This window comes from Triticum dicoccoides, chromosome 3A (assembly GCF_002162155.2).
Source record: "Triticum dicoccoides isolate Atlit2015 ecotype Zavitan chromosome 3A, WEW_v2.0, whole genome shotgun sequence".
NCBI lineage: Eukaryota > Viridiplantae > Streptophyta > Magnoliopsida > Poales > Poaceae > Triticum > Triticum dicoccoides.
In genome coordinates, this window is record NC_041384.1 from 753998709 (window position 1) to 754010674 (window position 11966).

Consider the following 11966-nt stretch of genomic DNA (forward strand, 5'->3'; position numbering starts at 1 on the left):
GCAACCAACCAACACTACACATCGCGACGCTGGGGCGAGCAGCACAACAAGCCCAAAGACAGAAAAGAAGAAGAAACAAATGCCAACAACGGCAGCTCGACAAAGCACGGAAGGCCCGCCACCGTTGTGCCCTCCGGAAACACCCCACCACAGCCCGAGGCTCCGAGTGCTGCGTACCAGGCAGCACCTCCAAGAAGGTATGCGACGCCGACGACGCTGCTGCCCGGACGAGTCCTAGTGTTTCCCCCGGTATGCGAGGAAAGTGGGGGATGGCTACCACCGACACCCTTCAAGAAGGAATGGTGGCACCTGCCGGTGTCACCGCATCGGAGCCGGACGAACCGGTAAGGATTTTTCCCGCACACCAAACACCACCGCCCATCCAGAGCCTACCATCGAAACCACCGCCCAATGCGCCATCGCGGTTGTGCTGCCACTCACGCCGTCTCACTACGAGCACCAACACGAGGCCAAGAAGACCGGATAGAAGCGCCACGCAATGAGAGCAGCAGCACCAAGGCTGAGCGGGAGGGAACCACCTCCACCGCCGTCGTGCGAGAAGCCCGCGCCTCCGACATCGTCGCGGTAGCGGACCGGACACGACAACGGGGCATACCAGGCCACCCCTCGCACGGCCAGGCCCGAAACCGGCCCGCTAAGCCATGTCGGTCGTGCTGCAGCAGGCTGGCGTCGGAACCGCCAGCACCCCGTCGCGCAACGCCGCTCCCCCTTCCCCCAGAAATCACGTCGCCGATCCGCCCCGCAGCCGGCCTGCCCAGGTCCAGCTGGGCCCGTAGGGCCTAGATCTTGGCCGAGCGCCACCGCCAGGACGTGCCGCAGCGCCACCCCGCCGCCAGTGATGGCGCCGCCACCCGTCCGCTCTGCGATGAGGAACCCCGCCACCAGCTAGACCGCCGCCGCCTAAGAGCACCCCCCCTGGTGCAGCTCCGCCCCACGCCGGAGAGCCACCTGGAGGGGAAGGTCAGGAGGGCCGCCGCCACCAACATCCCCGCAACGTAGTAATTTCAAAAAATTTCCTACGCACACGCAAGATCATGGTGATGCATAGCAACGAGAGGGGAGAGTGTTGTCTACGTACCCTCGTAGACCGAAGCTGAAGCGTTGACGCAACGTAGAGGAAGTAGTCGTACGTCTTCCCGATCCGACCGATCCAAGCACCGTTACTCCGGCACCTCCGAGTTCTTGGCACACGTTCAGCTCGATGACGATCCCCGAGCTCAGATCCAGCAAAGCGTCGGGGAGGAGTTCCGTCAGCAAAGCGTGGTGACGATCTTGATGTTCTACTGTCGCAGGGCTTCGCCTAAGCACCGCTACAATATGACTAAGGTAGAATATGGTGGAGGGGGGGCACCGCACACGGCTAAGGAACGATCACGAAGATCAACTTGTGTGTCTAGAGGTGCCCCCCTGCCCCCGTATATAAAGGAGAAAGGGGGGAGGCCGGCCGACCCTTGTGGGCGCGCCAGGGAGGAGGAATCCTCCTCCTAGTAGGAGTAGGACTCCCTCTTTCCTACTCCTACTAGGAGGGGGAAAGGAAGGGGGAGAGGGAGAAGGAAAGGGGGGCGCCGCCCCCCCTATCCTAGTCCAATTCGGACCAGAGGGGGAGGGGGCGCGCGGCCCACCCTGGCCGCCCCTCTCTCTCTCCACTAAGGACCATAAGGCCCATTACTACTCCCGGGGGGTTCCGGTAACCCTCCGGCACTCCGGTTTTCTCCGAAATCACTCGGAACATTTCCGGTGTCCGAATATAGCCGTCCAATATATCAATCTTAATGTCTTGACCATTTCGAGACTCCTCGTCATGTCCGTGATCACATCCGGGACCCCGAACAAACTTCGGTACATCAAAATACATAAACTCATAATGAAACTGTCATCGTAACCTTAAGCGTGCGGACCCTACGGTTCGAGAACAATGTAGACATGACCGAGACACATCTCCGGTCAATAACCTATAGCGGAACCTGGATGCTCATATTGGCTCCTACATATTCTACGAAGATCTTTATCGGTCAGATATAACAACGTATGTTGTTCCCTTTGTCATCGGTATGTTACTTGCCCGAGATTCGATCATCGGTATCTCAATACCTAGTTCAATCTCGTTACCGGCAAGTCTCTTTACTCGTTCCGTAATACATCATCTCACAACTAACCCATTAGTTGCAATGCTTGCAAGGCTTATGTGATGTGCATTACCGAGAGGGCCCAGAGATACCTCTCCGACAATCGGAGTGACAAATCCTAATCTCGAAATACGCCAACCCAACATGTACCTTCGGAGACACCTGTAGAGAACCTTTATAATCACCCAGTTACATTGTGACGTTTGGTAGCACACAAAGTGTTCCTCCGGCAAACGGGAGTTGCATAATCTCATAGTCATAGGAACATGTATAAGTCATGAAGAAAGCAATAGCAACATACTAAACGATCGGGTGCTAAGCTAATGGAATGGGTCATGTCAATCAGATCATTCACCTAATGATGTGATCCCGTTAATCAAATAACAACTCTTTGTCCATGGTTAGGAAACACAACCATCTTTGATTAACGAGCTAGTTAAGTAGAGGCATACTAGTGACACTCTGTTTGTCTATGTATTCACGCATGTATTATGTTTCCGGTTAATACAATTCAAGCATGAATAATAAACATTTATCATGATATAAGGAAATAAATAATAACTTTATTATTGCCTCTAGGGCATATTTCCTTCAGTCTCCCACTTGCACTAGAGTCAATAATCTAGATTACATAGTAATGATTCTAACACCCATGGAGCCTTGGTACTGATCATGTTTTGCTCGTGGAAGAGGCTTAGTCAACGGGTCTGCTACATTCAGATCCGTATGTATCTTGCAAATCTCTATGTCTCCCACCTGGACTAGATCCCGGATGGAATTGAAGCGTCTCTTGATGTGCTTGGTTCTCTTGTGAAATCTGGATTCCTTTGCCAAGGCAAATGCACCAGTATTGTCATAGAAGATTTTCATTGGACCCGATGCACTAGGTATGACACGTAGATCGGATATGAACTCCTTCATCCAGACTCCTTTGTTTGCTGCTTCCGAAGCAACTATGTACTCCGCTTCACATGTAGATCCCGCCACGACGCTTTGTTTAGAACTGCACCAACTGACAGCTCCACCGTTTAATGTAAACACGTATCCGGTTTGCGATTTAGAATCGTCCGGATCAGTGTCAAAGTATGCATCAATGTAACCATTTACGATGAGTTCTTTGTCACCTCCATATACGAGAAACATATCCTTAGTCCTTTTCAGGTATTTCAGGATGTTCTTGACCGCTGTCCAGTGATCCACTCCTAGATTACTTTGGTACCTCCCTGCTAGACTTATAGCAAGACACACATCAGATCTGGTACACAACATTGCATACATGATAGAGCCTATGGCTGAAGCATAGGGAACATCTTTCATTTTCTCTCTATCTTCTGCAGTGGTCGAGCATTGAGTCTTACTCAACTTCACACCTTGTAACACAGGCAAGAATCCTTTCTTAGCCTGATCCATTTTGAACTTCTTCAAAACTTTGTCAAGGTAAGTGCTTTGTGAAAGTCCAATTAAGCGTTTTGATCTATCTCTATAGATCTTAATGCCCAATATGTAAGCAGCTTCACCGAGGTCTTTCATTGAAAAACTCTTGTTCAAGTATCCCTTTATGCTATCCAGAAATTCTATACTATTTCCGATTAGTAATATGTCATCCACATATAATATCAGAAATGCTACAGAGCTCCCACTCACTTTCTTGTAAATACATGCTTCTCCAAAAGTCTGTATAAACCCAAATGCTTTGATCACACTATCAAAGCGTTTATTCCAACTCCGAGAGGCTTGCACGAGTCCATAAATCGATCGCTGGAGCTTGCACACTTTGTTAGCTCCTTTTGGATCGACAAAACCTTCTGGTTGCATCATATACAACTCTTCTTCCAGAAATCCATTCAGGAACACAGTTTTGACATCCATCTGCAAAATTTCATAATCATAAAATGCGGCAATTGCTAACATGATTCAGATAGACTTAAGCATCGCTATGGGTGAGAAGGTCTCATCGTAGTCAATCCCTTGAACTTGTCGAAAACCTTTTGCGACAAGTCAAGCTTTGTAGACAGTAACATTACCGTCAGCGTCAGTCTTCTTCTTGAAGATCCATTTATTCTCAATTGCTTGCCGATCATCGGGCAAGTCAACCAAAGTCCATACTTTGTTCTCATACATGGATCCCATCTCAGATTTCATGGCTTCAAGCCATTTTGCGGAATCTGGGCTCACCATCGCTTCTTCATAGTCCGTAGGTTCATCATGATCTAGTAGCATGACTTCCAGAACAGGATTACCGTACCACTCTGGTGCGGATCTTACTCTAGTTGATCTACGAGGTTCAGTAGTAACTTGTTCTGAAGCTTCATGATTATTATCATTAGCTTCCTCACTAATTGGTGTAGGTGTCACAAAAACCGGTTTCTGTGATGTACTACTTTCTAATAAGGGAGCAGGTACAGTTACCTCATCAAGTTCTACTTTCCTCCCGCTCACTTCTTTTGAGAGAAACTCCTTCTCTAGAAAGGATCCATTCTTGGCAACAAATGTCTTGCCTTCGGATATGTGATAGAAGGTGTACCCAACAGCCCCCTTTGGGTATCCTATGAAGATACATTTCTCCGATTTGGGTTCGAGCTTATCAGGTTGAAGTTTTTTCACATAAGCATCGCAGCCCCAAACTTTCAGAAACGACAACTTTGGTTTCTTGCCAAACCACAGTTCATAAGGCGTCGTCTCAACGGATTTTGATGGTGCCCTATTTAACGTGAATGCAGCCGTCTCTAAAGCATAACCCCAAAACGATAGCGGTAAATCTTTAAGAGACATCATAGATCGCACCATATCAAGTAAAGTACGATTACGACGTTCGGACACACCATTACGTTGTGGTGTTCCGGGTGGCGTGAGTTGCGAAACTATTCCGCATTGTTTCAAAAGTACACCAAACTGGTAACTCAAATATTCTCCTCCACGATCAGATCGCAGAAACTTTATTTTCTTGTTACGATGATTTTCAACTTCACTCTAAAATTCTTTGAACTTTTCAAATGTTTCAGACTTATGTTTCATTAAGTAGATATACCCATATCTGCTTAAGTCATCTGTGAAGGTGAGAAAATAACGATATCCGCCACGAGCTTGAACATTCATCGGACCACATACATCTGTATGTATGATTTCCAATAAATCTGTTGCTCTCTCCATAGTACCGGAGAACGGTGTTTTGGTCATCTTGCCCATGAGGCACGGTTCGCAAGTACCAAGTGATTCATAATCAAGTGGTTCTAAAAGTCTATCAGTATGGAGTTTCTTCATGCGCTTTACACCGATATGACCTAAACGGCAGTGCCACAAATAAGTTGCACTATCGTTATCAACTCTGCATCTTTTGGCTTCAACATTATGAATATGTGTATCACTACTATCGAGATTCATTAAAAATAGACCACTCTTCAAGGGTGCATGACCATAAAAGATATTACTCATATAAATAGAACAACCACTATTCTCTGATTTAAATGAATAACCGTCTCGCATCAAACAAGATCCAGATATAATGTTCATGCTCAACGCTGGCACCAAATAACAATTATTTAGGTATAATACTGATCCCGATGGTAGATGTAGAGGTAGCGTGCCGACCGCGATCACATCGACTTTGGAACCATTTCCCACGCGCATCGTCACCTCGTCCTTCGCCAGTGTTCGCTTAATCCGTAGTCCCTGTTTCGAGTTGCAAATATTAGCAACAGAACCAGTATCAAATACCCAGGTGCTACTGTGAGCTCTAGTAAGGTACACATCAATAACATGTATATCACATATACCTTTGTTCACCTTGCCATCCTTCTTATCCGCCAAATACTTGGGGCAGTTCCGCTTCCAGTGTCCAGTCTGCTTGAAGTAGAAGCACTCAGTTTCAGGCTTAGGTCCAGACTTGGGTTTCTTCTCTTGAGCAGCAACTTGCTTGTTGTTCTTCTTGAAGTTCCCTTTCTTCTTCCCTTTGCCCCTTTTCTTGAAACCAGTGGTCTTATTGACCATCAACACTTGATGCTCCTTCTTGATTTCTACCTCCGCGGCTTTTAGCATTGCGAAGAGCTCGGGAATTGTTTTGTCCATCCCTTGCATGTTATAGTTCATCACAAAGCTCTTGTAGCTAGGTGGAAGTGATTGGAGAATTCTGTCAATGACGCAATCATCTGGAAGATTAACTCCCAATTGAATCAAGTGATTATTATACCCAGACATTTTGAGTATATGCTCACTGACAGATCTGTTCTCCACCATCTTGCAGCTATAGAACTTATTGGAGACTTCATATCTCTCAATTCGGGCATTTTCTTAAAATATTAACTCCAACTCCTGGAATATCTCATATGCTCCATGACGTTCAAAACGTCGTTGAAGACCCGATTCTAAGCCGTAAAGCATGGCACATTGAACTATCGAGTAGTCATCAGCTTTGCTCTGCCAAACGTTCTTAACATCGTCAGTTGCATCAGCAGCAGGCCTGGCACCCAGCGGTGCTTCCAGGACGTAATTCTTCTGTGCAGCAATGAGGATAATCCTCAAGTTACGGACCCAGTCCGTGTAATTGCTACCATCATCTTTCATCTTTGCTTTCTCAAGGAACGCATTAAAATTCAACGGGACAACAGCATGGGCCATCTATCTATAATCAAACATAAACAAGCAAGATACTATCAGGGACTAAGTTCATGATAAATTTAAGTTCAATTAATCATATTACTTAAGAACTCCCACTTAGAAAAACATCCCTCAAATCCTCTAAGTGATCACGTGATCCAAATCAACTAAACCATAACCGATCATCACGAGAAATGGAGTAGTTTTCAATGGTGAACATCACTATGTTGATCATATCTACTATATGATTCACGCTCGACCTTTCGGTCTTAGTGTTCCGAGGCCATATCTGCATATGCTAGGCTCGTCAAGTTTAACCTAAGTATTCTGCGTGTGCAAAACTGGCTTGCACCCGTTGTAGATGGACGTAGAGCTTATCACACCCGATCATCACGTGGTGTCTGGGCACGATGAACTTTGGCAACGGTGCATACTCAGGGAGAACACTTTTATCTTGAAATTTAGTGAGAGATTATCTTATAATGCTACCGTCAATCAAAGCAAGATAAGATGCATAAAAGATAAACATCACATGCAATCAATATAAGTGATATGATATGGCCATCATCATCTTGTGCTTGTGATCTCCATCTCCAAAGCATCGTCATGATCACCATCGTCACCGGCGCGACACCTTGATCTCCATCGTAGGATTGTTTTCGTCTCGCCAATCTTATGCTTCTACGACTATCGCTACCGCTTAGTGATAAAGTAAAGCATTACAGGGCGATTGCATTGCATACAATAAAGCGACAACCATATGGCTCCTGCCAGTTGCCGATAACTCGGTTACAAAACATGATCATCTCATACAATAAAATTTAGCATCATGCCTTAACCATATCACATCACAACATGCCCTGCAAAAACAAGTTAGACGTCCTCTACTTTGTTTGTTGCAAGTTTTACGTGGCTGCTACGGGCTTAAGCAAGAACCAATCTTACCTACGCATCAAAACCACAACGATAGTTTGTCAAGTTGGTGCTGTTTTAACCTTCGCAAGGACCGGGCGTAGCCACACTCGGTTCAACTAAAGTTGGAGAAACTGACACCCGCCAGCCACTTGTGTGCAAAGCACGGCGGTAGAACCAGTCTCGCGTAAGCGTACGCGTAATGTCGGTCCGGGCCGCTTCATCCAACAATACCGCCGAACCAAAGTATGACATGTTGGAAAGCAGTATGACTTATATCGCCCACAACTCACTTGTGTTCTACTCGTGCATATTACATCAACACATAAAACCTAGGCTCGGATGCCACTGTTGGGGAACGTGGTAATTTCAAAAAATTTCCTACGCACACGCAAGATCATGGTGATGCATAGAAACGAGAGGGGAGAGTGTTGTCTATGTACCCTCGTAGACCGAAGCAGAAGCGTTGACGCAACATAGAGGAAGTAGTCGTACGTCTTCCCGATCCGACCGATCCAAGCACCGTTACCCCGGCACCTCCGAGTTCTTGGCACACGTTCAGCTCGATGACGATCCCCGGGCTCCGATCCAGCAAAGCGTCGGGGAGGAGTTCCGTCAGCACCACGGCGTGGTGACGATCTTGATGTTCTACTATCACAGGGCTTCGCCTAAGCACCGCTACAATATGACCAAGGTAGAATATGGTGGAGGGGGGCACCGCACACGGCTAAGGAACGATCACGAAGATCAACTTGTGTGTCTAGAGGTGCCCCCTGCCCCCGTATATAAAGGAGCAAGGGGGGAGGCCGGCCGACCCTTGTGGGCGTGCCAGGGAGGAGGAATCCTCCTCCTAGTAGGAGTAGGACTCCCTCTTTCCTACTCCTACTAGGAGGGGGAAAGGAAGGGGGAGAGGGAGAAGGAAAGGGGGGCGCCGCCCCCCCTCTCCTAGTCCAATTCGTACCAGAGGGGGAGGGGGCGTGCGGCCCACCCTGGCCGCCCCTTTCTCTCTCTCTCCACTAAGGCCCATAAGGCCCATTACTACTCCCGGGGGGTTCCGGTAACCCTCCGGCACTCCGGTTTTCTCCGAAATAACCCGGAACATTTCCGGTGTCCGAATATAGCCGTCCAATATATCGATCTTTATGTCTCGACCATTTCGAGACTCCTCGTCATGTCCGTGATCACATCCGGGACCCCGAACAAACTTCAGTACATCAAAATACATAAACTCATAATGAAACTGTCATCGTAACGTTAAGCGTGCGGACCCTACGGTTCGAGAACAATGTAGACATGACCGAGACACATCTCCTGTCAATAACCAATAACGGAACCTGGATGCTCATATTGGCTCCTACATATTCTACGAAGATCTTTATCGGTCAGACCGCATAACAACATACGTTGTTCCCTTTGTCATCGGTATGTTACTTGCCCGAGATTCGATCGTCGGTATCTCAATACCTAGTTCAATCTCGTTACCGGCAAGTCTCTTTACTCGTTCCGTAATACATCATCTCACAACTAACCCATTAGTTGCAATGCTTGCAAGGCTTATGTGATGTGCATTACCGAGAGGGCCCAGAGATACCTCTCCGACAATCGGAGTGACAAATCCTAATCTCGAAATATGCCAACCCAACATGTACCTTCAGAGACACCTGTAGAGCACCTTTATAATCACCTAGTTATGTTGTGACGTTTGGTAGCACACAAAGTGTTCCTCCGGCAAACAGGAGTTGCATAATCTCATAGTCATAGGAACATGTATAAGTCATGAAGAAAGCAATAGCAACATACTAAACGATCGGGTGCTAAGCTAATGGAATGGGTCATGTCAATCAGATCATTCACCTAATGATGTGATCCCGTTAATCAAATAACAACTCTTTGTCCATGGTTAGGAAACACATCCATCTTTGATTAACGAGCTAGTTAAGTAGAGGCATACTAGTGACACTCTGTTTGTCTATGTATTCACACATGTATTATGTATCCGGTTAAAACAATTCTAGCATGAATAATAAACATTTATCATGATATAAGGAAATAAATAATAACTTTATTATTGCCTCTAGGGCATATTTCCTTCACCCGGGGCTAGGCCGGCCGCAGGCGCCAGCAACGGCGGCAGGGAGGAAGGGGAGAGGGGGGCTGGAGGGGGAGGGAGCGTGATACGTCTCCAACGTACCTATAATTTTTGATTGCTCCATGCTATTATATATTCTGTTTTGGATGTTTAATGGGCTTATTTATACACTTTTATATTATTTTTGGGACTAACCTATTAACCCAAGGCCCAGTGCAAATTGCTGTTTTTTTGCCTATTTCAGTGTTTCGCAGAAAAGGAATATCAAACGGAGTCCACACGGAATGAAACCTTCGGGAGCGATTTTTGGAAAAACGTGATTCAAGTAATCCTGTATACAATTCCCTTTGTCTATCGGTATGATACTTGCCCGAGATTCGATCATCGGTATCCCGATACCTCGTTCAATCTCGTTACCGGCAAGTCTCTTTACTCGTACCGTAATGCATGATCCCATGATCAACCACTTGGTCACATTGAGCTCATTATGATGATGCATCACCGAGTGGGCCCAGAGATACCTCTCCGTCATACGGAGTGACAAATCCCAGTCTCGATTCGTGCCAACCAAACAGAGACATTCGGAGATACCTGTAGTGCACCTTTATAGCCACCCAGTTACGTTGTGACGTTTGGCACACCCAAAGTACCCTTACGGTATTTAGGAGTTGCACAATCTCATGGTCTAAGGAAAGGATACTTGACATTAGAAAAGCTTTAGCAGACGAACTACACGATCTTGTGCTATGCTTAGGATTGGGTCTTGTCCATCACATCATTATCCTAATGATGTGATCCCGTTATCAACGACATCCTATGTCCATGGTTAGGAAACCGTAACCATCTATTGATCAACGAGCTAGTCAACTAGAGGCTCACTAGGGACATGTTGTGGTCTATGTATTCACACATGTATTACAATTTCCGGATAACACAATTATAGCATGAACAATAGACAATTATCAGGAACAAGGAAATATAATAATAACCTTTTTATTATTGCCTCTAGGGCATATTTCCAAAAAATTGGATGTAGGGGAGCATGAGTTATTATTGTTGACATCACCCTTGAGGTGAAAGGTTGGGAGGAGAAATTATAAGCCCCTATCTTTCTCTGTGTCCGACTAAAACTCCATAACCACAATATTGCGTGAGTGTTAGCAATTATGAAAGACTAAATGATAGTTGAGTATGTGGACTTGCTAGAAAGCTCTGACATAGACTCTTTCTGATGTTATGATAAATTGCAATTGCTTCAACGACTGAGATTATAGTTTGTTGGTTCTCAATAAAGTTTATGATTCGTATTCTGCATTGTGAATGGATCATTACTTGAGCATAATAAATCATATGACAATATCTATATATGTTGCTGTTATGAGAATAATCATGATGCCTTCATGTCCGTATTTTATTTCTATCGACACCTCTACCTCTAAACATGGGGCCATATTTATCGTTATCGGCTTCCGCTTGAGGACAAGCGAGGTCTAAGCTTGGGGGAGTTGATACGTCCATTTTGCATCATGCTTTTATATCGATATTTATTGCATTATGGGCTGTTATTACATGTTATGTCACAATACTTATGCCTATTCTCTCTTATTTTACAAGGTTTACATAAGGAGGGAGAATGCCGGCAGCTGGAATTCTGGGTTGGAAAAGGCGCAAATATTAGAGACCTATTCTGCACAACTCCAAAAGTCCTGAAACTCCACGAAAGTCATTTTTGGAAATAATAAAAAATATTGAGGGGAAGAAGTTCACCAGAGGGGGGCCCACCTGGCCACGAGGGTGGGGGGCGCGCCCTACCCCCTAGGGCGCGCCCCCTGCCTCGTGGGCCCCCTGTTGGCTCTCCGATGGCCATCTTCTGGTATATGGGGTCTTTCGTCGAGGAAAAAAAAATCATAAGCAACCTTTCGGGATGAAACTCCGCCGCCATGAGGCGGAACCTTGGCGGAACCAATCTAGGGCTCCGGCAGAGCTGTTCTGCCGGGGACACTTCCCTCCGGGAGGGGGAAATCATCGCCATCATCATCACCAACGCTCCTCTCATCGGGAGAGGTCAATCTCCATCAACATCTTCACCAGCACCATCTCCTCTCAAAACCCTAGTTCATCTCTTGTATCCAATTCTTGTCTCAAAGTCAGGGATTGGTACTAGTAGGTTGCTAGTAGTGTTGATTACTCCTTGTAGTTGATGCTAGTTGGTTTACTTGGTGAAA